Here is a 26,137-nt window from a genome sequence, read left to right as displayed (position 1 = left end):
AATTTGACTGAATTCATCAATTCAAGGTATTATTCTCACTCTCCACCCTTTGCTTGAGAATTATCATCATTCAAACCATCTTAGAGTGGACGAGATTCGTTGGGTTTATCTCCTTGACATTGAATACTGTGGTAAATGTGCTTGTCTATTGATTATATCTGCATATTGGGGGTACTAGTTCAAGCCACAAGCTTTTTGATCTCTTTGTTTTACACTCTGCACTCTATGTGTTTGATAAAATGTCACATTGAGTTGAATATCCAGAATTGAGAGTGTAGAATCTTCTACTTTGTGCTATGACCTTAGTTACTTCTCATCACCACTTTGAAGGAGTGTCTCATCAATTATTGCCATCGATACAATGGCTAGCAAGAGATCACGTACTGAACATGCTGGCCCTTCTACCACTGCTAAGGTGAAATATGATGCCAGGAAATTCACCTCTAAAGAAGCATTTGAGAGTTACAAGGACGCCATCGACAAGAAAAAGGCATGGGTGGCCGAAAGAGGTTTCGATCTGGACATGCATCATCCTTATCCGAGGTTGATGAGTATTATTGAGCAGAGGGGTTGGCAACGACTATGTGCCCAACCACAACCAGCGGTTGTTTCTATTGTTCGTGAATTCTATGCCAATGCCATCAACCGCAGTAATTTACAGGTAACGGTTAGGGGTGTTCCCGTCACCTATTCAGCCTCTGCTATTAACCACTATTATGGCCTGCCAGACATTCCGAATGATGAGTTTAATGCCTCTGAGTCAAACATGGATCCAAATGCAATTATCCAAGCTATTGGCATTAGAGGGGCTAGGTGGAGGACGTCCGAGCATGACACCGCTCATAAACTAGAGTCCAAATATATGGACTATTAACTTAAGGCTTGGCACCGTTTTGTTGGGGCAAAATTGTTCCCCACAAAACATTTTTGAACAGTGGACTTGGCTTGTGGGAACTTGTTGTACGCCATAGTAACAAACAAGTCTATAGATGTTGGCAAGATCATTCATGCATCAATCTTGAAGAGTATGTCCAGTACACAGAATGGGTTCTACCATCCTTCATTAATCACAGACCTATGCAAGAAGGCCGGTGTACGATGGAATGATAACGAGGAGGTAATAAACCCAATGCATATCATTGACAGGAATACTATTCAGTGGTTTGATAAACCCACAGCCACATCTTTTGCGCAACCTGCTTCTACTTCACATGCACCTGTTCAGCCTCACACTGGCCGAAACATGACACTTACTGATCGGGTTGCCACTATGGAGAATGAACTCTATCATGCTCGTCTTGACATTCGAGCATATCATGAAGAGATGGTGGCCCACAATCAAAGAATGATGGAGTTTGCTGGCTATCAGGACTTGTGCTTCAGGATGCAGCAAACCAATTTAGGGGCGGATATGTCTGGATATCCACCGGCCCCAATGTGGTTGCCACCTTATCCTCCATCTGTTCTGGTGCCGCCTAGCCATACCAATGACTATGATAATGACGATGGAAAGGGTGACACAGAAGAGTTTCAATACACTGATGCGGATGACACCTACAGTCGAAATTGATGAGGGAGTTTTTCTTATTTTCTTATTTTTTCTTTCATTTTCTTTTATTTCTTCTTTTCTTTTCCTTTCATTTTATTTCTTTTCTTATCTTGTTTAAATTTGTACTTATCACCATTGAGGACAATGTTCAATTCAAGTGTGGGGGATGGGTAACAAATTGTTTGTTTTGTCTGTCTAATTGTCTGTGTTTTTTTATAAGTGTTTGTTTTGTTGATGTTGGTCTTGTGTCTTGTGCCGGTCTTATTGAATGCAATGGTCGATGATGAGTATATGAATGATACTAAACTTGAATGCTAGATGATGATGGATGGATTGTGATTCGTGTGCTTGACTCTTGTTTTGATGACTACTTGAATTTGTGCTTTAAATCGTAACGATTTATTACAGTTAGATTTGCTACTTATTGTTTGAGAAACAATTTATGCATGTCGAAAAAAAAAAAATTAGATATATACAAATTTAGTCCCCACCACTTTAGAACACATTGGTTGATTGCTTGAGGCGAAATCATAAGTGCACAAAATTAGGAAAATGATAAAGGCAATTTTCTTTGGATCGTTTGATCCGTTCAAGCCTACCATGATAATAATGTATCCTTAGTTTCCCGTTTTTGAGCCTTATTGACCATTTTTTTTTTGTTGAAAACTCATTACTTAACCTTAAACTTCTTTATTTTTCTTTATCTATGTTGATAACCCATTGCACCATGGCTTAGCTAGTTAATTTTCTACTATGGGATGAGAGGTTATATGTAAAAAAAAAAAAAAGAGAAGTGTAGTAAGAGTTTTTGTACATGATGTACTGATAAGTGTAAAGATCTCCTATTTATCCCCGAGGAATATCTTAAAAGAAAAAGAGAAAAAGAAAGAAAAAGAAAAATTTCTTGCATAAAAATAAGTGTGGGGGAAAATAGAGAGATCAATAATGTATGAAAAGTATGTGGGAATTGTTGAGGAAGATCCAAAGTAGAAATAGAGAAAAAAGTATATATTGGGTATGCTATGGTGCAATATGAGCCTAAATGTATCCTTCTCATCTACCCTGCACCTTAGCCATACATTATAAGCTTATAAAGACCTTTTGATTCTTGATTCTGTGTGTTTATATTAGTGGAGAGTAATTAGTTAATGTCTATGGAGTGGTTGTTACTTATATATACATTTTTTTATGATGAGGGGCTAGTTTGCTATTATGAAAAAAAGAAAAGAAAAAAAAAGAACATTAATAAAACGACATGTATGGATTAGTCTTGATTCAAGTGAGCTGGTAAATATGACTGTTGTAACTCGTGATTTAAGATGAATTTCAAGTAGTTCATCAACTTAGGAGTTGAAATTCTGATGATTATGAAATTCAAAGTTATTATAGCATAATATTTTAGTGTAATTCTCTGAGACAATCATCGTATTCAATGAGACTGTCTGTTGTGTTAATTTTCAATTTCATTCAAAGTTTAGTTGTTTGCTAAGGGACTAGCAAAGTTTAAGTGTGGGGGAATTTGATAAGTCCATTTTTGTATAAAGTTTATTTCTTATTCTTTAGGGTTTTATGTTAATAAGTAGTGTGTTTGAGGATGGTTAGAATTGTTTTGCTAATTTGTTTCATTTAAACTGAATCGTCATTTTTTAGGATAATGTATATATTTTAATGAGTTTTTGGTTTGATGATAATATTGTAGGGTTCTAATCATTGGAGTAAAGTTAAAGAGGAGAAAAAAAATCGAAAAAGAATGAAAGCATAATCAAGCAGAGAGCTCGCCGCTACAGGGAAAAATCCTTGCCGCTACAAGACAAGGCAGCAGAGTACTCGCCGCTACAGGGAAAAATCCTTGCCGCTATGAGTAAAATAGAGAGCTTCTTGCCGCGGCACGAGAACCCAGAAGTGCCATTCGTCATTCTTTGCCGTGGCAAGGGAAAATTCCTGCCGCGGCACGAGTTTAAATTTTGAATTCTTTCAGATTTTTATGATTATTTTAAGAGAGATATAAAAGGAGATTAGGGTGAGAATCGGGAATGAGGTTTGGATTACGGTTTAGAGAGACAAAAAGACTGAAAGGAGGCTGAAGAAAAGACTACAAGACTACATTACTTTTGTTCATCAATCTAGCTCTTTTCTTCCCTTTATCTCTTTAATTTTAATTATAATTATGTTTGTGATTATGATTACAATTATGGAGTAGATTCTTTTTAGGTTAAGGGTTAATTCAAAACCCAAGACATGAATTCTTGATTATTAATAATGAATATTTTTCTTCAATTTCTCTCAATATTAGATTGTTTCTATTTTTCCAATTGAATGTTATGAATTTTGTAATTTCTTGTTAGGTGGCCAACTAATTAAGGTTTTACATTGTTCAATTGTCATCTTAGAATTACTACTCACCTAATAGTTTAGGATTCTAAGTGTGTGATAAATTGCAATTGATAGTTAAGTCAAAAGAATTGTTGATTGTGATGAAAAATAGAACCTAGGTTAAATGAATTATATGCTTCATTAATTTATTGCCTAGATTAACTTGTTTCCATAGAACTTAATGCTTTATCTAAGTTAAATAGATTGTATGCTTCATAGATTTATTGCTTAGATTAAAGAGTTAATTATCGAGCGCTTCGCCTTGATTACTTATAATAGGGAGACTGGGATAATTGTCTGCTTTAGCGTTATCTGCGGGGTTAATAGTTTAATTGAGAAATTGGAATAATATTTATTATTAGTGATTATGAATGATTGTCGAGGGTGGAGATTAACCTTTAACTGCTTTTTAATATCGTAATCCAAATCTTTATTTTGCTTTCTAATTTATGTTATTTAATTTTGCATAAAAAAATCAAAATCCCCTTTTAAGTTTTAGTGTTAATTCTTGAATAATAAAGTGAACGATAGTCCTCGTGGGTTCGACCTGTACTTGCTATTATACTGAAATAATTGAAAGTATTGAAAGAAAAATTATTGTTAAATTTGTGTGGTATACGACAGCCATCAACCTGGTTAGCAAGTCTTGCACTATTTTAAACACAGTGTAACGGTCTTGGTTATTTAGGGCGTTACAAAAACACTCAAGTGTTTAGATAGTTTTTTTTATTGATATGCTCATCCAAACCCTCACCCAACCAACCATATACTCTTCTCTCACTCTCTTGTGTTTAAAAAAAAAATTCTCTCTCAAGTTTTCTATCCATTTTCAACCTCAAGAACACTAAGAAGGCTTGGAAGCTTAAACTTTGGTCTAGGAAGGGTTTCCCTAAGGTAAAGTTTAAAAAAACTAGACTTTTGTAAAGTTTTAACCATATATTTTTCAATAGATAATTATATATGTTGTTGGGGGAGTTGGTAAAGGTTTTGAAAGGGTTTTGAAGGATCCAAAGCTAGTAGAAAGATCCAAACCTTAAGTAAGAACAACAACAGGTAAAGAGTTTGCTTTTTATGGTTGTTATTGTATGGTTTTTATTTTTTAAGCATTATTTTGTATATTTAATGCTTAAAGTTTCTTATTGGTGATGTAATAAGGCTATGGTAGTTGATTTATAATTTTTATGATGCTTGTGTGTTGGTTTTTGAAAATAGGAACCAAATCCCCAAGGGTTTTGTTGAAAACCCTAAAACAAAAATATAAGTTTTGAGCTGTGGCTTCCAAGGGGTCAAGCATCCAATGTATATTGAATTTGTAATATTTAATTGTACTATGATATTTTTGAGATAGATTACATAAAATTTAGCTTTTGAAACACTAAAAAATGTTTGAAAATGAGTGAGTTATGCTATTTCAAAGTTTAGGTAAAATACTGTCTTTTCGTATTCTTAATTTCGGGACCAAGTTTGGACAGCCACTGTATAGGTCAAATGAATCCAGTTTTTTCTAAATATTTATGGACATATTCTTGGCATAATCTAGTATTTCACTGTAAAATTTGGTAACAAAATATTGAACGGTTTGAAAGTTATTAAGTGCCAAAGTTTGGAAAAAATAAGGACTTAAAAATAATGTCATTTTTACCTCATTGTTGGAAAATATTTTCACCAATAAAAAATGCTCATTTTGACCTAATATATTACAAAGACCTAAATAGTATACCAAAAATAGAATTGGGAAATTTTAGTAACAATTGAGTAAGTAAATTTTAAGTTATGACCTAACAAAGTATGTAGTTAAAAATGTGAAAAAATAGGGTTTTCACACTTAGTGTAAACATAGGATTTTTGCACTTAAGGTAAAAAGTAAAATTTTTCATATTGCAAGATAAAAGCTTGGTAAGTCTTGAAAACATAATTTAACCTAAAATACCACTTTGAGATTAGTGAGAACTATTTTTATTATAGAATTTTTATTCTTTCTAAAAATAAAAGATTGAAATTATTAATAAGTTAATAAATTAAAAGAGGGTTTAAAACCCTATATTTTGAGAAATAATTAAGTAAATTATTTTTCTAGTAAGTAAACTTGATTAATTGATTTCGGAAAATTAACTAGTCAAGATAAAAAGTTTTTAACAATTTTCCTAATTAAGTTAAAATTAGGCTATTTCCTTAAACCGGTTTTTAGAGAGTAGAACCTTAAGAAAATAAAAGGAAAATAAAGAGATTAGTTTCTTAAAAAATAAGTTAGGAATTTAATTAGTATTTTTTGGATATAATACCGGCTAAAATCTTTTATATATTTAATTGACATGTTGAAAGTTCGGGTTAATAGCGATACTTTTAAAGAATAAATTTTTTAGTGAATTGTGGGAAAATACTATTGTGATACCCGAGCCTAGGTATTGAGACCATATGATAGGTCTCCCCGAGACTTAGGGTTTAGTCACAAATATTTTTCAGTATGAATTTCTTGAATGAGTTTAAAACCAAATAAGGATCTTAAATCCTTACAAATGATTTTTAAAATGACCAAACTCCACAAAATAATAATAATGAATTATGAAGTGCCATAATTAATCCGAGTATACTGTATGGATAATTACAGTATTGGCTAAGCATATCTGGATTATACATTGGAGGGTGAAATCTTGGTGAGAGCAAAGGACTCCAAGTAAGTCAACTTCTATTGTGTTGCAGCAACATGAAATGACTATTGTATTGTATGTTAGTATAGAGACACATGCACATATATACACTGTCGTATAAAGTTTGCTTAGAGATGTTAGTCTAGTGGGTGTTAATTCAGAAAATTTGACCGGTAGATATCTGTCATATTCTAGACGACTGATCCCCGTCACACTGTTTGATTTTATTATGTTTGGTTCATTACCGTGATGAGTGGCCAAGAGGTGAGGATTGCTAGTTTAAACCTAGGGGCGCCAAAATGAGTGGAACCTAGGGGCCCTCATGCTTTCTTAATCAGTGAATGGTTAGAACCCGAGCAAGTGCTCTGATAAGTTATTCCTGGATAGTAGCCGTGAATATTGACCATTAAGCGAGAGTGCTTAGAGATACTAGGGGATGCCAAGTTTGAGAGAGGCCGAACACCCTAGGGGCAACTGCTCACCAGCACCACTGATTAACATAGAAGTCTCTGTAAACCCGTGTAACTTCGATTACACTCTTGGATAAGTAGTGATGCCCTAGGTAACTTGATGGTTACCCATGTGAGGGATTTACTCTTGGATAAGTAACGATGCCCTAGGTAACGCGATAGTTACCCTTGATGGGGATATTTATTGGCTAGATCTTAGTGTTGAGACTCGATTCTCTCTTATAGATTAGCATTTATGTTGGAGGGAGTGTTACGCCCGAGTTGTTGGAAATTGTCGAGCGTTGGTCTCGAATTATATTGTTATATATTATATCTACTTGATCTGGGATTTTTTGAGTGCAGGGATTTATAGGTTTATATGAAATAGTTGTGATATATTATATTTGCATGCTCTGGGATTTTTCTGAGTGTAGGGATTTATCTATTTATAGAAAATAGTTTGCCATTGGTTATCAGGCATGACCATAAGTTTGCCAGGACGCTTTTGCGTTCTTGAAATTTATTGCGTAGGGCCCTGATGGATCCGGAACCCTAATTTTTGTGAGCTATTGTTATCTGTGGACAGTAACTTGGTCAGTTACCACCTGTCTTCTATACATGCTTTTGTTTTTAAAGTTGAACTTACTAAGCGTTTTCGCTTACCTATTTGTTTCCTGTTGTAGGTAAGAACAAGGGCAAGGCAGAACAGTGAGCGTTGGAGTCTACCTTGCGAATGTACATGTGGACCAACCTTTTTGGGAAGCCGTTTTGTTTTGGACATGTCGTGTTATATTCATAAACTAGGCTCATTTTACTATTCATAAAATATGTTTGTATTAAATGTTAAGTACGACCATACGACTTTTTAAAAGTTTTTTTATACGGGTTTTTGAGACATTTTGTTAAATGAAAGCATTTATATTTCTGCATTATCAAGTCTTGAAAATCCGGGTTGTTTCAGTTGGTATCAGAGCTCAAGTTGAGCCGGTTCTGTAGACAACCCACTTGTACATTTTGCAAAGATAGACCGACACTCACTGTAAGTACTGTCTTTTCATATATGTTTCCTTTGCTTTCTTTTATTTACCTCAATTCTATAAATTGTAGGTTATGGTCGATATACCTGAGATAGGTCACCTTGTGATAGGAAACCTACCCTTGATCCCTATGCTTAGGATCTATTACTGTAGAATATTTATGTAACGACCCAAATTTACTAATAAGGCTTAAGGGCCTTGATTAGTGTGTCGGGAGGGCATAACTGGATCATATGTGATTTAAATGATTAAATGCATGATTATGTGATAAGCTTACTTTTATGATTATTTGGATATATGTGAAGCATGACTATGTGTATTAGTATGCATGTAGGCCCTGATTAGGATATAAGGGTATATTCGTAATTTTGGCCCATTGAGGGCATAAATGTAAATATTTGTGTTAATTATTGAGACCACATTATTATGTGGATATATTTGCAGCTTGTGACTCAAGGCGATCCTAGTGAGCGGTCTAGCGAAAAAGTCACAGTGGGAATTTATACCCGGCTCGGGGTGAGCCTGGGGGTATTTCTGGGAATGTAGGAAATATATTGGAGTCTATTTGATATTGAGAAATATAATTGGTGATTAGTTAGGTGTCAGGAAGTAAGTGTTTAGATTTTTTTTTATTGATATGCTCATCAAAACCCTCACCCAAACGACCATATACTCTTCTCTCACTCTCTTGTGTTCAAAAAAATTCTCTCTCAAGTTTTCTCTCCATTTTCAACCTGAAGAACACTAAGAAGGCGTGGAAGCTTAAGCTTTGGTTTAGGAAGGGTTTCCCTAAGGTAAAGTTTCAAAAAACTAGACTTTTGTAAAGTTTTAACCATAGATTTTTCAATAGCTAATTATATATGTTGTTGGCGAAGTTGGTTAAGGTTTTGAAAGGGTTTTGAAGGATCCAAACCTTAAGCAAGAACAACAAGAGGAATAAGTTTACTTTTTATGGTTATTATTGTATGGTTTTTATTTTTTAAGCATTATTTTGTATATTTAATGCTTAACGTTTCTTATTGGTGATGTAATAAGGCTATGGTAGTTACTTTATAATTTTTATGATGCTTGTGTGTTGATTTTTGAAAATAGGAACCAAAATCCCCAAGGCTTTTGTTGAAAACCCTAAAACAAAAATACAAGTTTTGAGCTGTGGCTTCCAAGGGGTCAAGCATCCATTGTATATTGATTTTGTAAAATTTAATTGTACTGTGATGTTTTTGAGATAGATTACATAAAATTTAGCTTTTGAAACACTAAAAAATGGTTAGAAATGAGTGAGTTATGCTATTTCAAAGTTTAGGTAAAATACTGTTTTTTCGTATTCTTAATTTCGGGACCAAGTTTGGACAGCCACTGTATAGGTCAAATGAACCCAGTGTTTCTAAAAATTTGTAGACATATTCTTGGCATAACCTAGTATTCCACTATAAAATTTGGTAACAAAATATTGAACGGTTTGAAAGTTATTAAGTGCCAAAGTTTGGAAAAAATAAGGACTTGAAAATAAGGTCATTTTTACCTCATTGTTGGAAAATATTTTCACCAATAAAAAATGCTCCTTTTGATATAATATTTTACAAAGACCTAAATGGTATACCAGAAAGAGAATTGGGAAATTTTGGTAACAATTGAGTAAGTAAATTTCAAGTTATATCCTAACAAATTATGTAGTAAAAAATGTAAAAAAAATGGGGTTTTCACACTTAGTGTAAAAATGGGATTTTTGAACTTAAGGTAAAAAGTAAAATTTTGCTTATTGCAAGATAAAAACTTGGTAAGTCTTGAAAACATATTTTGACCTAAAATAACACTTTGAGATTAGTGAGAATTATTTTTATTAAAGAATTTTTTTCTTTCTAAAAATAAAATATTTAAATTATTAAGTTAATAAATTAAAAGAGGGTTTAAAACCTTATATTTTGAGAAATAATTAAGTAAATTATTTTTCTAGTAAGTAAACTTGATTAATTGATTTCGGAAATTAACTAGTCAAGATAAGAAAATTTTAACAGTTTTCCTAATTAAGTTAAAATTAGGCTATTTCCTTAAACTGGTTTTTAGAGAGTAAAACTTTAAGAAAATAAAAGGAAAATTAAGAGATTAGTTTCTTAAAAAATAATTAAGGATTTTAATTAGTATTTTTTGGATATAATACCGGCTAAAAACTTCTATATAATTAATCGACTTGTTGAAAATACGGGTTAATAGCAATACTTTTAAAGAATAAATTTTTTAGCGGATTGTGGGAAAATACTATTGTGATACCCGAGCCTAGGTTTCGAGACCATAGGATAGGTCTCCCCGAGACTTAGGGTTTAGTCACAAATATTTTTTAGTACGAATTTCTTGAATGGGTTTAAAACCAAATAAGGATCTTAAATCCTTACAAATGATTTTTAAAATGACCAAACTGCCCAAAATAATAATAATAATGAATTATGAAGTGCCGTAATTAATCCGAGTATACTGTATGGATAATTACAGTATTGGCTAAGCATATCTAGATTATATATTGGAGGGTGAAATCTTGCTGAGACAAAATGACTCCAAGTAAGTCAACTTCTATTGTGTGGATGCAACATGAAACGACTATTGTATTGTATGTTAGTATGGAGACACATGCACATATAAACATTGTCATAAAAGTTTGCTTAGAGACGTTAATCTAGTGGGTGCCGATTCAGAAAATATGACCGGTAGATATCCGTCATATTCTAGACGGCTGATCCCCGTCACACTGTTTGATTTTATTATGCCCGGTTCATTACCGCGACGAGTGGCCAAGAGGTGAGGATTGCTGGTTTAAACCTAGGTGCACCAAAATGAATGGGACCTAGGGGGCCCTCATGCTTACTTAATCAGTGAACGATTAGAACCCAAACAAGTTATTTGATAAGTTATTCCCAGATAGTAGCCGTGAATATTGGCCATTCAGTGAGAGTGCCTAGAGATACTAGGGGTTGCCAAGTTTGAGTGAGGTCGGACACCCTAGGGGCAACTGCTCACCAGCACCACTGATTAACATAGAAGTCTCTGTAAACCCATGTAACTTCGATTACACTCTTGGATAAGTAGTGATGCCCTAGGTAACTTGATGGTTACCCTTGTGAGGGATTTACTCTTGGATAAGTAGCGATACCCTTGGTAACGCGATAGTTACCCTTGATGGGGAGTTTTATTGGCTAGATCTTAGTGTTGAGACTTGGTTCTCTCTTACAGATTAACATTTATGCTGGAGGGCGTGTTACACCTGCATTGTTGGAAATTGTCGAGTGTTGGTCTCGAATTATATTGTTATATATTATATCTGCTTGCACTGGGATTTTCTGAGTGCAGGGATTTATAGGTTTATATGAAATAGTTGTGATATATTATATTTGCTTGCTCTGGGATTTTTCTGAGTGTAGGGATTTATCTATTTATAGGAAATAGTTTGACATTGGTTATCAGGCATGACCATAAGTTTGCCAGGACGCTTTTGCGTTCTTTAAATTTATTGCGTAGCGTTATGGATCCAGAACCTTAATTTTTGTGAGCTATTGTTATCTGTGGACAGTAACTTGGTCAGTGACCACCTACCTTCTCTGCATGCTTTTGTTTTTAAATTTGAACTTACTAAGCGTTTTCGCTTACCTAGTTGTTTCCTGTTGTAGGTAAGAACTAGAGCAAGGCAGAGCAGTGAGCGCTGGAGTCTACCTTGCGAATGTACATGTGACCGACCTTTTTGGGAAGACGTTTTGTTTGGAAATATTGTATTATTTTCATAAACTAGGCTCATTTTACTATTCATAAAATATTTTTGTATTAAATGTTAGGTATGGCCATACGACTTTTTAAAAAGTTTTTTTATACGGGTTTTTGAGATATTTTGTTAACTGAAAACATTTATATTTCTGCATTATCGAGTCTTGAAAATATGGGTTGTTACAACTACTCCCACTGCATAGCAGATATCTGGTCTAGTACACAACATAACATACATTAGACTTCCAACTGCAGATGCGTAAGGAACTTTTCTCATTGCATCTTCCTCTTCAGGAGTCTGGGGAGACTGCTTCTTTGAAAGATGAATTCCATGGCGGGATGGTAGACGCCCTTTTTTGGAATTTTTCATTGAGAAACGTTCAAGCACTTTATCTATGTAAGCTGCTCGAGATAGAGCTAAGAGTTTGTTCTTTCTATCCTTAATGATCTGGATACCTAGAACATAACTTGCTTCACCCAAATCCTTCATCTAGAATTGAGTGCTCATCCAATTCTTCACATCTGACAATTTCTTAATATTGTTTCCAATGAGTAAGATATCATCTACATAAAGAACCAGGAATACCACTATTTGATTTGCCTTCAGTTGGTAAACACAAATCTCATCAATATTTTGTTCAAAGTCATAGGTTTTGATTATTTCATCAAACCTAAGGATCCAGGAACGAGAAGCTTGCTTAAGTCCATAAATGGACCAATTCAACTTGCAAACTTTTCCTTCTTGTCCAACTACTTTAAATCCTTCTGGCTGATCCATATAAATGACTTCGTCAAGCTTCCCATTAAGAAAAGCTGTCTTGACGTCCATTTTCCAGATCTGATAGTCGAGAGCGGCTGCTATGGATATGAGGATGCGAATGGACTTGAGCATGGCTATCAGACTAAAAGTTTCCTCATAGTCTACACCTTCTCTCTAGGCATAACCCTTTTCCGCTAATTGAGCTTTATAAGTTTCGTTATTTCCATCAACACCTCATTTCTTCTTGTAGATCCACTTGCACCCAGTGGCCCTAAAGTCACTAGGCACTTCCACAAGATCCCAGACGGAATTTGAGTACATGGACTCCATTTCCTGTTTCATGGCTTCGAGCCATAGTTCCTTTTCAGGGCTAGCCATTGCCTGTTTGAAAGACAACAGATCTATTAGGAACGAGTTTCCTAATACGCAGCGGAATGGTGGTGTGGTTGGCCCAGTGTACAACAAAAATTTTGTAACATATTTAAACTACCTTTAAATATGCGGATCCATTAATATACATACATTAATCATAAACAAGATAAGGATAGAATGCATACCTCTTGAAGCCTATCAAGTATCCTTGCTATCTTTTCATATTTAAAACGATCTTCCTATCCAAGCCGCTCCCACGTACTCACACCAATATCTTCCAAAGCATTCTCTACACCTCAAGAAATGTGTGGGCACTTAGAGAATGAAGGATAGTTTATTTGTGATTCTACTTGATGTACTCAACTCATGAGATCAAGAGAATAGGCCTGAGAATTAGTTCTTTATTTTTCAGGGAGAGAAAACTATCATTCTATTTTTCACAGAGCGAATGTTCAGAGTTGTCTCACATCTATCTTCCTTTTAATATTTTTCTGATTAGTCATACTTAAAAGAAAATATTCAAAATTAAAAAAAAAAATCTGTAACCATTTTACAATTTACTTTTTAATTAATTAATTATTCTATTAATGAAAAAATCCAAAAACCAATTTTTGAATTATCCATTAATTAAATAAATAAAAATGAAAAATCCCATCCCTGAAAATTGCCGTACACGCCACACACGGTCCATGGACTATGTGTGCACGTGTAGCTTCCCTAATTTTAGGAATGTTGGTTTTTCAATTTTTATTAATTATTTATTCAAACTACTTTGTCAGATAAGATCTTACAACCTGATAACTAATTCAAATTTGAATTCAAATTAATTATCTTTTTAATTAATTATCAAATATAATTAATTATTTGAATAAATATTAATCTTTCAAATTCAAATCCAATTTGAAATTATCATATTATTATCTCCCACTCAAATAAAGATATTTAATTAATTCTACCAATTAATTAAATCCAAAATTTTCGAAAATAAATATTTAATTTATTATAATTTCGAAAATTATAATTAATTAATTATTTAATTAAATTTCGAAATTAATTTAATTATTTAATATAATTTCAAAAATTATACAATAATTAAATATTAATTAATTTTGTTAACTACAACTAATTTTGTAATTAATTAATTAATCACTATTATCATATAATTGCATATTTGGCCTGAAGAACAAATTTTTTCTTAAATATGTCTTTAAACTATTTTCCCTTCATATCAACTCTTACCTTGAACAATGTTGAAAGAGCCACTATGGGGACCTATGGACCTATAATTCCAAGCTCCAATAAATTTGAGATTATTAATTAAACTCTTTAATTAAATAATCTTAATTTATTAATCTCATGATTATTCCACTATAAATATGAGACTGCACTCTTGTAATTATAGACATTTCATTTACTGAGTACTTTATAATCATAAAGCGTCCATTGATATAATCATTGCATACAACTTGACCCTCTAATAATGGTTCATAATTACTCGGGAATAAAATTACCATTTTACCCTTTTAATTATCTCTTGTTTCCTTAAGTACCATTGACTCTACTAGTGAAGGTTAATTCATAACTAAATTATGAATTTGAGCTCAATAACCTTTCAGTCCCAAAAGTCAACCCTTAAGAGAACCATCATTTAATCTCTTGCGAGAAGGCATAGATTCCATATCTATATACTATGTCCCCAGCCGTCTATATTAATGAGTTCCCAAAACAAAAGTTTATAGCCTGATCATTCTGACACACCCTAACAAGTGAATCAAAGAACTCATATAACATAAACAGGAGTTCATAGTAACTTCAGGATTAAGATCTATTTGTATACGATCATCAATTGATATATTTAATTAATACTTCTAAACGGTATTTAACTAAGTATTAATAAATATATCTGGTCCAGTTCTATATATTCTCTAATATATAAAGCACCTCCACTAAAGTGTCCTACCACACTAGTGATCCGGATCTAGATCACATGTATTCATAATACTATTGGACCGTACTTGCAGTAATTAATCTAAAGATTCCATAACTTTATTTTATTGCGAACTATTCAAGTTCATTTATCTCAAACACAATCCTTCCGTACCAATACGTGTTTGAGATCACATATATGAACTTAGAAATTTTCCTGATATTTACATAATATTATCACAGAATAATATAGTCCATAAAATATATGCATAACAAATTCAATTTATTTATTTATTTCATAAAACAATGTCTACTACATATGCTTTCAGGGCACATTTCCAACAGGATCATCATCACTAGTGTCACCAACAACCATATTGGTTTCACCATCCAAACCATAGCAAAATGGGTTCCTAGAAACCTTCCCACTACGACGAGGCTCCGTGACTGTTTGCTGAGGAATAGTGGTACTTTCTTCATAAATTGACTTGCGTCTGTTGGACATGAAGAGTGGGAGTTTCATCATCAACCCGCGTTGATGACGATGGAACAATGGTTGGAGTCAACTTTTCAACCATATCCTCTAAAATTACTTTCTTGCGTGGTTTGAAGTTTTGGACATAGTAGTTTTCCAAAAAAAAAATATTTGTAGAAGTAAACACATTCTTTTCTTAATGACTATAGAGAATTCCACCCAAAGTACCTTTAGGATAGCCAACAAACATGCAAACTTCAGTTCGAGGTTCTAGCTTTCCCTCATTTTTCCTCAGGACGTGGGTGGGACACCCTAGATTATATAATGGCATAAACTAGGTTCACGACCATTCCAGCGTTCTAAAGGTGTTTTGGGAATTGATTTTGATGACACGACATTGAGAATATCATTCGCGTTTTCAATTGCATGTCCCGAGAAAAAAGTTGTTAGAGTTGAGTAACTAAGCATGCATCTAACCATTTCCAATAAAGTTCTGTTCCAGCGTTCTGCTACACCATTTTGTTATGGAGTACCCGGGGCAGTAAGTTGTGATAAAATCCCAAGTTCAGTTAAATGATCTTGGAACTGCATATCCAAATATTCTCCAACCCTATCAGATCGCAAGATCTTTAATGTTCTACGTAATTGGTTCCGAGCCATAGCTAAGAATTCCTGAAACTTTGAAAATGTTTCTGGTTTCTTATGCATTAGGTAAAGACATGAGTATCTAGAGTAATCTTCAATGAAAGTGACGAAATACTCAAAACCACCCCTGGCTTGTACATTCAAAGGTCCACAAACATCTGAATGCATAAGTCCAAGTTGTTCTTTGGCCCTATCACCCTTTGCAGAGAATGGAACCTTGGTCAGTTTGCCTTCTAGACAAGATTCACAGACAGGTAATTCACCTAAGGTGAGTTCCCTCAAAGGCCCGTCCTTTGTAAGTCTTTGAATTCTATCATAGCCAGTGTGACCTAGTCTCAAATTCCATAAATACGTCATGTTATCGTGATAGGTCTTTTGACGTTTATTGGTCTTAGGTTTAGCTACTTTGAATAAATCATTGTTAAGAGCGAGGGGTTCGTTAGGTCACAGAATATAAAGCCTGTTTTCCAAACATGCAATACAAAAATGTGATCCATTGAAAGAAATAGATATATTAAAACTTGTGAAAGTCATAACAAATTGTTCTAGTTGCAACATGGAAACTGAAATTAAATTTCTACTAAAATCTGAAATAAAAAATACATATTTCAAAATTAAATATTTATTTACAAACTTCAGGCGAGCTCTTCCTCTAGCTTGGGCTGCAACAAACGCTCCGTTCCCAACTCTAAGCTTTAAGCCACCTTCGCCCACTTCCTCCCACGATCCAAGAAGTTGTAAAGAGTTACAAACATGGTTAATAGATCTAGAACCAGTAATCCAAATAGATTTATCATTTTCTAAAACACATGTTTTTAAGATAAATGAACTATAATCATTACCTTTGTTTTTCACTGCTAGAAACTTGGGTAAATCCTGTTTCCAGTGCCCCTTCTCTTTGCAGTGAAAATACTTACCTTTACCTTTCTTGTTTTTCTTGTTCTTCCCCTTAGGCGTCTATGCATTTGGTTGTGCACTTGTGTTTGCAGCCCTTGCAGGCTTGGGTTTGTCTTTTTGTCCGCCTTTCCTCTTGTTTCCAACTTTCGAAGACGAAGCTTGGTTAGCTTCAGCCTTAGCTGGTTCAGCAGCAGTAGTAGTAGTTGTCTTATTTTCTCCTCCCTTACTTGGTCCACCCATGATAGACTCAAAAGTTTGAAGCTCGTTCATGAGCTGCGTCATACCATAGCTGAGTTTATTCAACACATAGTTGGGGTGAATGGCAGGAAAGCTGGAGAGAGACTGTTGAGGATTAAGCCAACTTGAGTTTCCTCATCTATTGTTGCTCAATGCAGTTCAGCTTCCTGAAAGTATTTTGTCATTTTGATCAGGTGATCACGAACGTGTTTAGACGGTGCCATCCGAGCATTGGTATATTTCTTGCTGGCCTCAAAACGAGTCTGCGCTGACTTGGCACCAAACATGTCTTAGAGCCGATCCATGATTTCGTAGGTCGTCTCGACATTCTCCATATTTGTCTTGAGAGTATCAACCATACTAGTCAACATGTAGTATTGTGCCTTATTGTTAGCCGCTTGCCAACGTTCATACTTATCCCTCACAGACTTGGTGGCTCCTTTAGTTGAAACTTCTGGGGATTCCTCAGTCATGAAGAACTTTGAGTTGTCACCAATCAACACAATATTGATGTTCTGCATCCACTTAAGGAAGTTTTCTCCAGTGAGTTTCTCCATAGAAAGTTGAGAAATGATGGGAGTAGACACAACCATACTTAAAACTACAAATTATCAAAAAATAGAAATCAATCACATTTGCTCAATAAAACTCATATTCACACAAATATCAAGAAATAGCACAACATATATCATAAATATGTAAGATATGAGAAAAAAAAATACCAAAAACAATCATATCTCTATTTCTTTAGGTTTTTAACTAATCTATGATATCCTTGTCTCGGTTGGCGAGAGTAAAAAATACCACTAGTTAAATAAAGTTGTAAACTTATTTAATAATGGACACCATTATTAACAACCTACTATTCGATCAAAATAAGAAAACAAAATCTCTTATTTTATGAGCTAGACCCACGGTTTCGAAATTCAATAGATTTAGTCTTAGTAGTCACCGTAGGGGTGAGTCTAGTAGAATTTGACCTATAATTATCTATCTTTTGAAATTTAACCTTGTCAAAATAAATAATGAACACCTTCCGTAGGGGACGAATCAAAGCGTCTCGAGGCCCCATTAAGCTATTGACATTGTTAAACCAATGGTGGAGATCGAATATAATTCTTAAAATAAGTTCATTATTGTAACGACCCAAATTCACTAATTAGGCTTAAGGGCCTTGATTAGTGTGCCTGGAGGGCAAAGTGGGAATTATGTGTGGTTTTAATGATTAAGATGCATGATTATGATTTAAAGCATGTTATATGACTATGTGTATTATGTTATGTGATAATTATGCTATGTGATTTGTACCACGTGGGTGTGGTGATATCAATGTGATGCACGTGCCTAGACGGTCCTAGAAATCTAGATAATGGTAACTGGTGATTTGGTAACCTGCGTAACTGTTAGTAACTATAGAGAGTAACAGGTTTTGTTGGAAAAGTGATAAAATTGTAAAGTTAGTAAAAGGACAAGTGTGCCCTTGAGGTTTAGTTAGGAAGGGATATTTGTGGAGGGATAAAGTGGTCTTTTGGCAGTGAATAGATGAGCTTCAGCTGAGAAGAAAAGTTAGTCACGTATAACACTTAGGAAGTTGATTTATGTTGAAATTGGAGGAAAATCTAGAAGAAAAGAGAAGAAGAGGGAAGCTGAAGTGGGAGACCTAAGAAGAGAATTTTGATGATTCAAGGCAATTAAGCTAAGCCTAGGCCAAGGTTACTCAGAGGTAAGGGTCTATCTATGATTTGTTTAAGTTTCAAATCTAGTTTTTGGAGGATAAGCATGAATTGAAGTAAGTTAGTGGCTGGTTTTGCATGAATTCAGAGTTGGAATAATCAAAAGAGAAGGTGATTTTAAGCTAGAGTTGAGGAGACTTCAAGCTGGGTTCTTGACTGAGGTAAGAGTGTATCCTGTTTAATTTTCGTAGCTGTTATGGATTAAGAATCTAAAGGGTTTGGTTTGCACTTTTCTCAAGTCTTGGTTTAAGTGTTTGAGTCTGAAATTTAGGTGTGAATTCTGTGAATGGTTGTATAATTGAGCTAGATTACGATGTTTTTAGGTTGTTGAAAGGTTTATTTGGGGTTTTGAGTTGGCTTTGGGGCTTAGGTATGAGTTTGGGGTGATTTGGAGTGATTTGGGTTTGGGAAAAACGCAAGGAAAAACCCAGATTTCTGGGCTCGCGAAGGAGCGCCGTGGTGCTGTTCTTGCGCGCCGCGGCGCAAGGCTGTTTCTGGGCAGAGTGTGTTCTCTGACTTGCTGAGCGCCGCGGCCCTATAGGGCTGCGCCGCGGCGCTAGGCCAATTTCAGAGCATGGGATTTTGCAATTTTGAGCCTTTGCTCCGGGGGTTCGGGGGATGTCTTCAGGGCATTGTTTTAGGGATTTGGGGGATTCCGAGAGTGTGGGATTGGTTCTGGGAAGTAGTTTTGGATTGATTAGTGACAAGGATGTCTCATTTGTGTTGTGACTAGGTCTTTGGAGAGGCTCGGGGTAGAGGACCGTGCTCGCGACTTCGTGGCATCGGAAACCAGTAAATTGAAAGGTAAGAAAACTGCACCCGGTTGTGTGATTGTGACGGGACTAAGTGCTCTCGAGAGTTGCATCATGTCAATGTTGGTATTACGCCATGGGACATGTAAAAGCGGTCTAAGAGTGTCGTACATGACTTTAGCGCACAGAGCGCGGATTGGCCACTGGTAGCCAAGAACAACGGGGTAACGGAGGGAGCAGCCTGAGGGCGCTAGCCCTAGTTATCATTTGTGAACTGTGTATATTATGAACTGATATGCCTAGTATGTGGAATACTTGAATATACTGACTGATGATATGTCTGAGTTTATGTGATGCAATGTGAGATAATGACTTGTCTGTTAATTGTTCATGCTCTGTTGCTGTTGAGTTTTCTTGCTGGGCCTTGGCTCACGGGTGCTACGTGGTGCAGGTAAAGGCAAGGGCAAGCTGGACCAAGCCTGAGGTGAGAGCTCCGAGGTGGAATGTACATAGCCAGCGGTTCGACCGTCACGGTCGAGGAGTGGACCAGGACAGGGATCACCTAACTGCTTGTTTTGCCTTAGTATGGTCGGTTGTTGTAAATAAACCTTTAGTCTTTTGTAAATGGTCTTTGAACTTAATATTTTTGGGATCCCATGTAACAGATGATGCTTTTTAATGAAAATGTGGCTTTTGAGACCAAAACGTTTTTAACCCTAGTTCCTTTATAGTTTCAATAACACGATTTTATTTAAATGACTTGATCAGCAAGTCTGGCACTTTATAAACACACAGTGTAACGGTCTTGGCTATCCAGGGCGTTACAATTATAGAATCAAAAATAATATTTTTTATTATTTATTTTCGAAAAATTAATGACTATGGTTCTTTAAAAAATTGAAAAGTTAAATTTTTAAAACCGAAGTCCTATAGTTTTCCATTAATTCTAAAGTGTCACATTGAAACAAATTCAATTAAATTAGAATTAATTTGTTGCTAATCAATATTTAGGGTTAACTATTATAATGATCCTATACAATTAAGTCTAACTCAGGCAAATGGGCCATAACAATTGGGCTTGTATGGAGGAGGGCTGGGTCCAGTATGTCGTTCCCACTACTAAGGCCCCCTTACTTCCATACAAGGTCTAAAAGACAGGAATTTAAACGTTCGTTTTATTTATTGTTATTAATTGATTAGGCCCACTATAGTCATGTAAAACAAATGGGCCTTCACAGGTGGAACCAGCCACAAGAGAGGAATTTAAACTTTACATTTTCTAATGGGCCCAAATAAAACCTATCATTTTATGAATATTTTATTTGGCAAAATCCATATATTAAGCAAACATAAGGGCCATTATATGCATCTAAGCCCAATTGCAACAATAATACATATAGTGCAAACAAACATGTTATAATTGGATAAGCCTAATCATGTTACTATATGAGCAAGTCTGAATTTTGTGCAAAAATACTACAATTCATTTCATTTGCTAAAATACCACAATTAATTTTCTAGAATTTATCCAAAATTTGAATTAATTAATTTTTTTAAAAAAGAAGTCAATTTAAATGAAATTTATCAACAATTAACAAAAGTTAATTTAAATTTCATTTATCAACAATCAACTTTGTTTAGGTTAATTTGAGAAAAAAAAATTAATTTAATTTAAATAGGATTTATCAACAATTAACCATAGTTAATTTAAATCCCATTTATAAAAAAATATTTTATTAATTGGATGAAAAAAAAATGATATTTTTCAAAATTTAACTAATTTTAAATTTTAAAATCAATATCTTAACTGTTTTTTTTTTTTAAATATTGTGTTGTTACAACTACAAGCAAATATTTTAACCATTTAAAAAAAATATATTAATAGTTATAACAATCCTAAAATATCTTAAAACAATTAAACAAATTCAAATATCCATAAAAATATCTAACTAACAAATTTCAAATTTGAAATAATTTAAATATTAAAACCTATAGAATAAACACATATTAATATTTTCAATTTTTTTAATAAAAATAACAAATATTTAAAAGAAAATATCGTTAATATCTGATATCTTAATTATAATATTTTAATATATTGAAATATTTAATTAAGTAGTTAACGTATTTTTAAATTTGAATTTGAATCTTTGTAGAAAATATCTAATTTTTAAATATCAAACAACAAAAATATCTTATTTTAAAAAATATTTTTAAATGTAAAATATATATGATATTTTTGGGATTGTTACAAAAAATTAATTTCATATTTTATTTTCTTTAATTAAAAAAAAAATTGGATGAACGTGTACTGTTCACTGTGGCTGAGGCAGAGAAGACGCACGCTGGTGCGCTCGCACAAGGGGGGGGAGGGGTGACGCGCGCGGGTGGGCATCCAGGCAAAAATTTCCAAAAAAAATTTTGTGCAATTTTTTTAAACCAAAATCGTTTTCTAATTAATTTTTACCATGTTTTACACAAAATAAAAGCATTTATAAAAATTAATGACATAGAAAACACAAAAAAATAACCTAAAATTACTAATAATCATATAAAATTCAATATGCTTCATAAAAACATGAAAATCATACAATTACTTAACACATCAAATAATTCAATTTTTAACATGTTTACGCATGAAAATAAAGATTACCAAAGGCTCTGAGGCCATATGTTGGGAAAACTTATACAAGATCATGTTTATTTTCATGTAAATCATATATTAAACATATTAATATAAGATAACCTAGAACATGTTTCTAAAATTGAATTCATACAGAGATAATGATAAGAACACGTATATTATACGCAACAGAAAGATAAAGTCTTTCTTCAGTTTCTCTAACCTTTGTATCCTTTCAGTTGCAAGGTATCACTAAGAAACTGAACCGTTCTTCATTTTTCTTCACAGCCTTCCAAAGTATCCTTAGAATCACCTAGACTAGAGTGGGCAGTTCTGAACACATGATATAGATACAAAGAGAAGAAGAGTAGAAGAGAAAAATTGAGGCTTAGAAAAAGACTTATGCTGTAGAGAGAATCTAAAACATAGAGCATCAAGATTAGATCTTCTAATCTTCTCAAAAACAAGTTATTTCAACTCTCACTTATCATTCCTTTTATAGACTCAATTAAGTCATTTATTTTAAATTAAAAATTAATAGAATAATAGCCAATTAACAACCCTAGGTAGAAATTCTCACGAGCTTTAGGCTCGTGAAATTTTCCATTTAATTATAAGACCATTGGACTTAAAATCAAGGTTTGTATTATTTTCTATTGATTTAATTAATTAAATCATTATTTAAATCCTTTATCAAATTAATTATTTATAATTTGAACCTTGATTTAAACTTATTTATTAATTTAGATACCAATTAAACTTAATTAATAAATCTACCATAATTTCTCTTTTCTTCTCTAAATTACATAGCTCTGTGAAACTATCCAAAATTGACCTGGTCAACTTTGATAATTCTAATTGATAATTAAATCAATTAATTGAGACTATCTAGATGATTTTATCCAAGGTACAGTGGGGACCATGCGCCTATAAATCAATCTCCAATAAGTTATAATAAATTTAACAAATAAATTTACAAACTTAAGACTTAGAATTGCACTCTTGAATTCATAGAACGCTCTATAAGCAACATTGATACGTTATTAGTTATCCATTGTTACAACCTTAATAATCACTCAATCCTCTATAGATGGCCTACAATGAGATGTGACTAAAATACCATTTTACCCCTCATTGTATTTTATCCCTAAAACACTTAGTTCCTTGTAAATGATATTTCAGTAAACTAATATTAATTACTGAAATGAGATCTCTATCATTTAGCCCCTTGAACCAAACTAAAATGAATCCATCGTTTCACTTCTTCATCAGAAGCTATAGATGTTCAAATCTATGATTAACACCCCCACTCAATTGTACTACCGAGTTCCCAAGTTGTAAGTATGGGCTAGTCCGTAGGGTAAGCAGGTAACGAACAAGTGAAAGAACTCAAATAATACAATCAGTAAGAATACTAACCACTCAGAATTGAGATTAAATTGACCTACGATTAACTATATGATATGACTAGAATAGATAATAACAATATGTTTACTTATCTTGTCTACTGTAAATATCAGTCTAGTCCGATGTAACAAAGACATCTGATCTTATCTACTTTGCTAATGTTCTGGAAAGAACATAACACTGCGATGTGTAAGTAGTGTTAGGGTTTTATGCCCTAATTAAAACCCAATTTCTATGTAATCTCATTTATTATCAATAAAAGAATAGAAATCATTTTTTGACTTGGTCAATCACTTTGCTCACATGTTTTGTTTTCATGATTATTTGTTTAATATAAACTTCTATTAAATCCTGAGCATATAAGTAATCGTATATATAGTGACATAATCACAGTGGAATATAAATATGACTATATTTTCAAAATAAGTTAGTCCTAAGATTAGTCAGAGCACAGGATTTACACTGACTTGCCAATCTTCGATATGATCTACTTACACATTGTAGTGTTATGTTCTTTCCAGAACATTAGCAAAGTAGATAAGATCAAATGTATTTGTTACATCGGACTGGACCAATATTGATAATTGATAAGATAAGTAAACATATCGTTATTATCTATTCTAGTCATATCATATATTTGACCATAGGTCAATTCAATCTCAATTCTGAGTGGTTAGTATTTTAACTTCTTGTATTATTTGAGTTCTTTGACTTGTTCGTTACCAGCTTACCCTACGGACTAGCCCATACATACATCTTGGGAACTCGGTAGTATAATTGAGTTGGAGTGTTAATCATAGATATGAACATCTATAGCTTCTGATGAGGAAGTGAAATGCTGGTTTCCTTTTAGTTTGGTTCAAGGTGCTAATTGATAGAGATCTCATTTCAGTAATTAATATTAGTTTATTGAAATATCATTTACAAGGAACTAAGTGTTTTAAGGATAAAATACAATTAGGGGTAAAATGGTATTTTAGTCCCATCTCATTGTAAACCGTCTACAGAGGATTGAGTGACAATTATGGTTGTAATAAAGTATTTATATGTGTTATAGAGCGTTCTATGAATTCAAGAGTGTAATTCCGAGTTTTTAGTGGAGTCACGAGGAATTAATAAGTTAGTAATTTTATTTGTTAGATTTATGATAACTTATTGGAGCTTGATTTCATAGGCCCATGGCCCCCAATGTACCTTGAATAAATCTAACAAATCATCTAGATAGTCTCAATTAATTAATTTAATTATCAATTAGAATTATCAAAGTTGACCAGGTAAATTTTGGATAGTTTCATAGAGTTATGTAATTCAGAGAAGAAAATAGAAATTAGGGCAGATTTTGTTAATTAAGATAAATTGGTATCTAAATTAATAAATGTTGACCCTTGATTTGGTTAGTGACACAGAGTCAAGTAAAACGACAAAAACAAGATGCATTCAAGATAAAAAGATAAATGAAAACAAAGATTTATAGTGGTTCAGCCCCAAATAATGGTAATAACCTACATCCACTTAGTGTTCTTATTAATGTAGAATCCCCAAAGCGGTGATCAATGAACGAGGGTTCACTAGTTTCACAAGCTTGGAGATGAATACAGATTTATCGATTAAAAACACTATAATTCCCTCTTTTTCTTTCAAAAAAAAGTCCCCCAAAAGTCCCCTCTCTTGAGCCATTTGAGTCTCATTTATAGGCTCAAGGAGTTCTTCATGGGCAGATGGGCCTTAATTACATTTAATACAAGCGTATCTAAATAATAATGAAAATCACAATCATTACATAAATGTGCAATTACATATCTGTAGAGAATATTTGAAATGCTGCGACCAGACTGCCCGTCTCCTGAGTGAATTCTCTTCTGGTCGATGGTCGAACAGATCATACTCACTTAAACGGTCATGTGCATCCCATGTGTATGTTAATTTTGCCACGTCATCCGATAAATCGTTTTTGCGTAAACAATAAATAAGTTTAAATCAAAGTTAAAATTATAAATAATTAATTTGATAAAGGATTTAAATAATTATTTAATTAATTAAATCAATAGAAAATAATACATGCTTTGATTTTAAGTCCAATGGGCTTATAATCAAATGGGAAATTTCACGGACCTAAAGCCCAGGATAATTTCGACCTAGGACTGTTAATTGGCTATTATTTTATTTATTTTTTAATTAAATAAATGACCTAATTGAGTCTATAAAAGGAATGTTAAGTGAGAGTTGAAAACACAAGTCAGATTTTTGAAACACAAGTTTCTGATAGTTTTTAGATTCTCTCTAAACATAAGTCCTTTCTAAGCCTCAAATTTTCTCTTCTATTCTTCTTCTTCTCTCTGTATCTATCTCATGTGTTGAGAATTGCCCACTCTAGTCTAGGTGATCCCAATGATACTTTGGAAGGCTGTGAAGAAAATTGAAGATCGATTCAGTTTCTTGGTAATACTCTGCGACAGAAAGGATACAAGAACTAGAGAAACTGAAGGAAGGACTCTATTATCCCGTTG

Source organism: Humulus lupulus, chromosome 5 (genome assembly GCF_963169125.1).
Source record: "Humulus lupulus chromosome 5, drHumLupu1.1, whole genome shotgun sequence".
NCBI classification, from domain to species: domain Eukaryota; kingdom Viridiplantae; phylum Streptophyta; class Magnoliopsida; order Rosales; family Cannabaceae; genus Humulus; species Humulus lupulus.
This window is presented reverse-complemented; position numbering follows the sequence as displayed.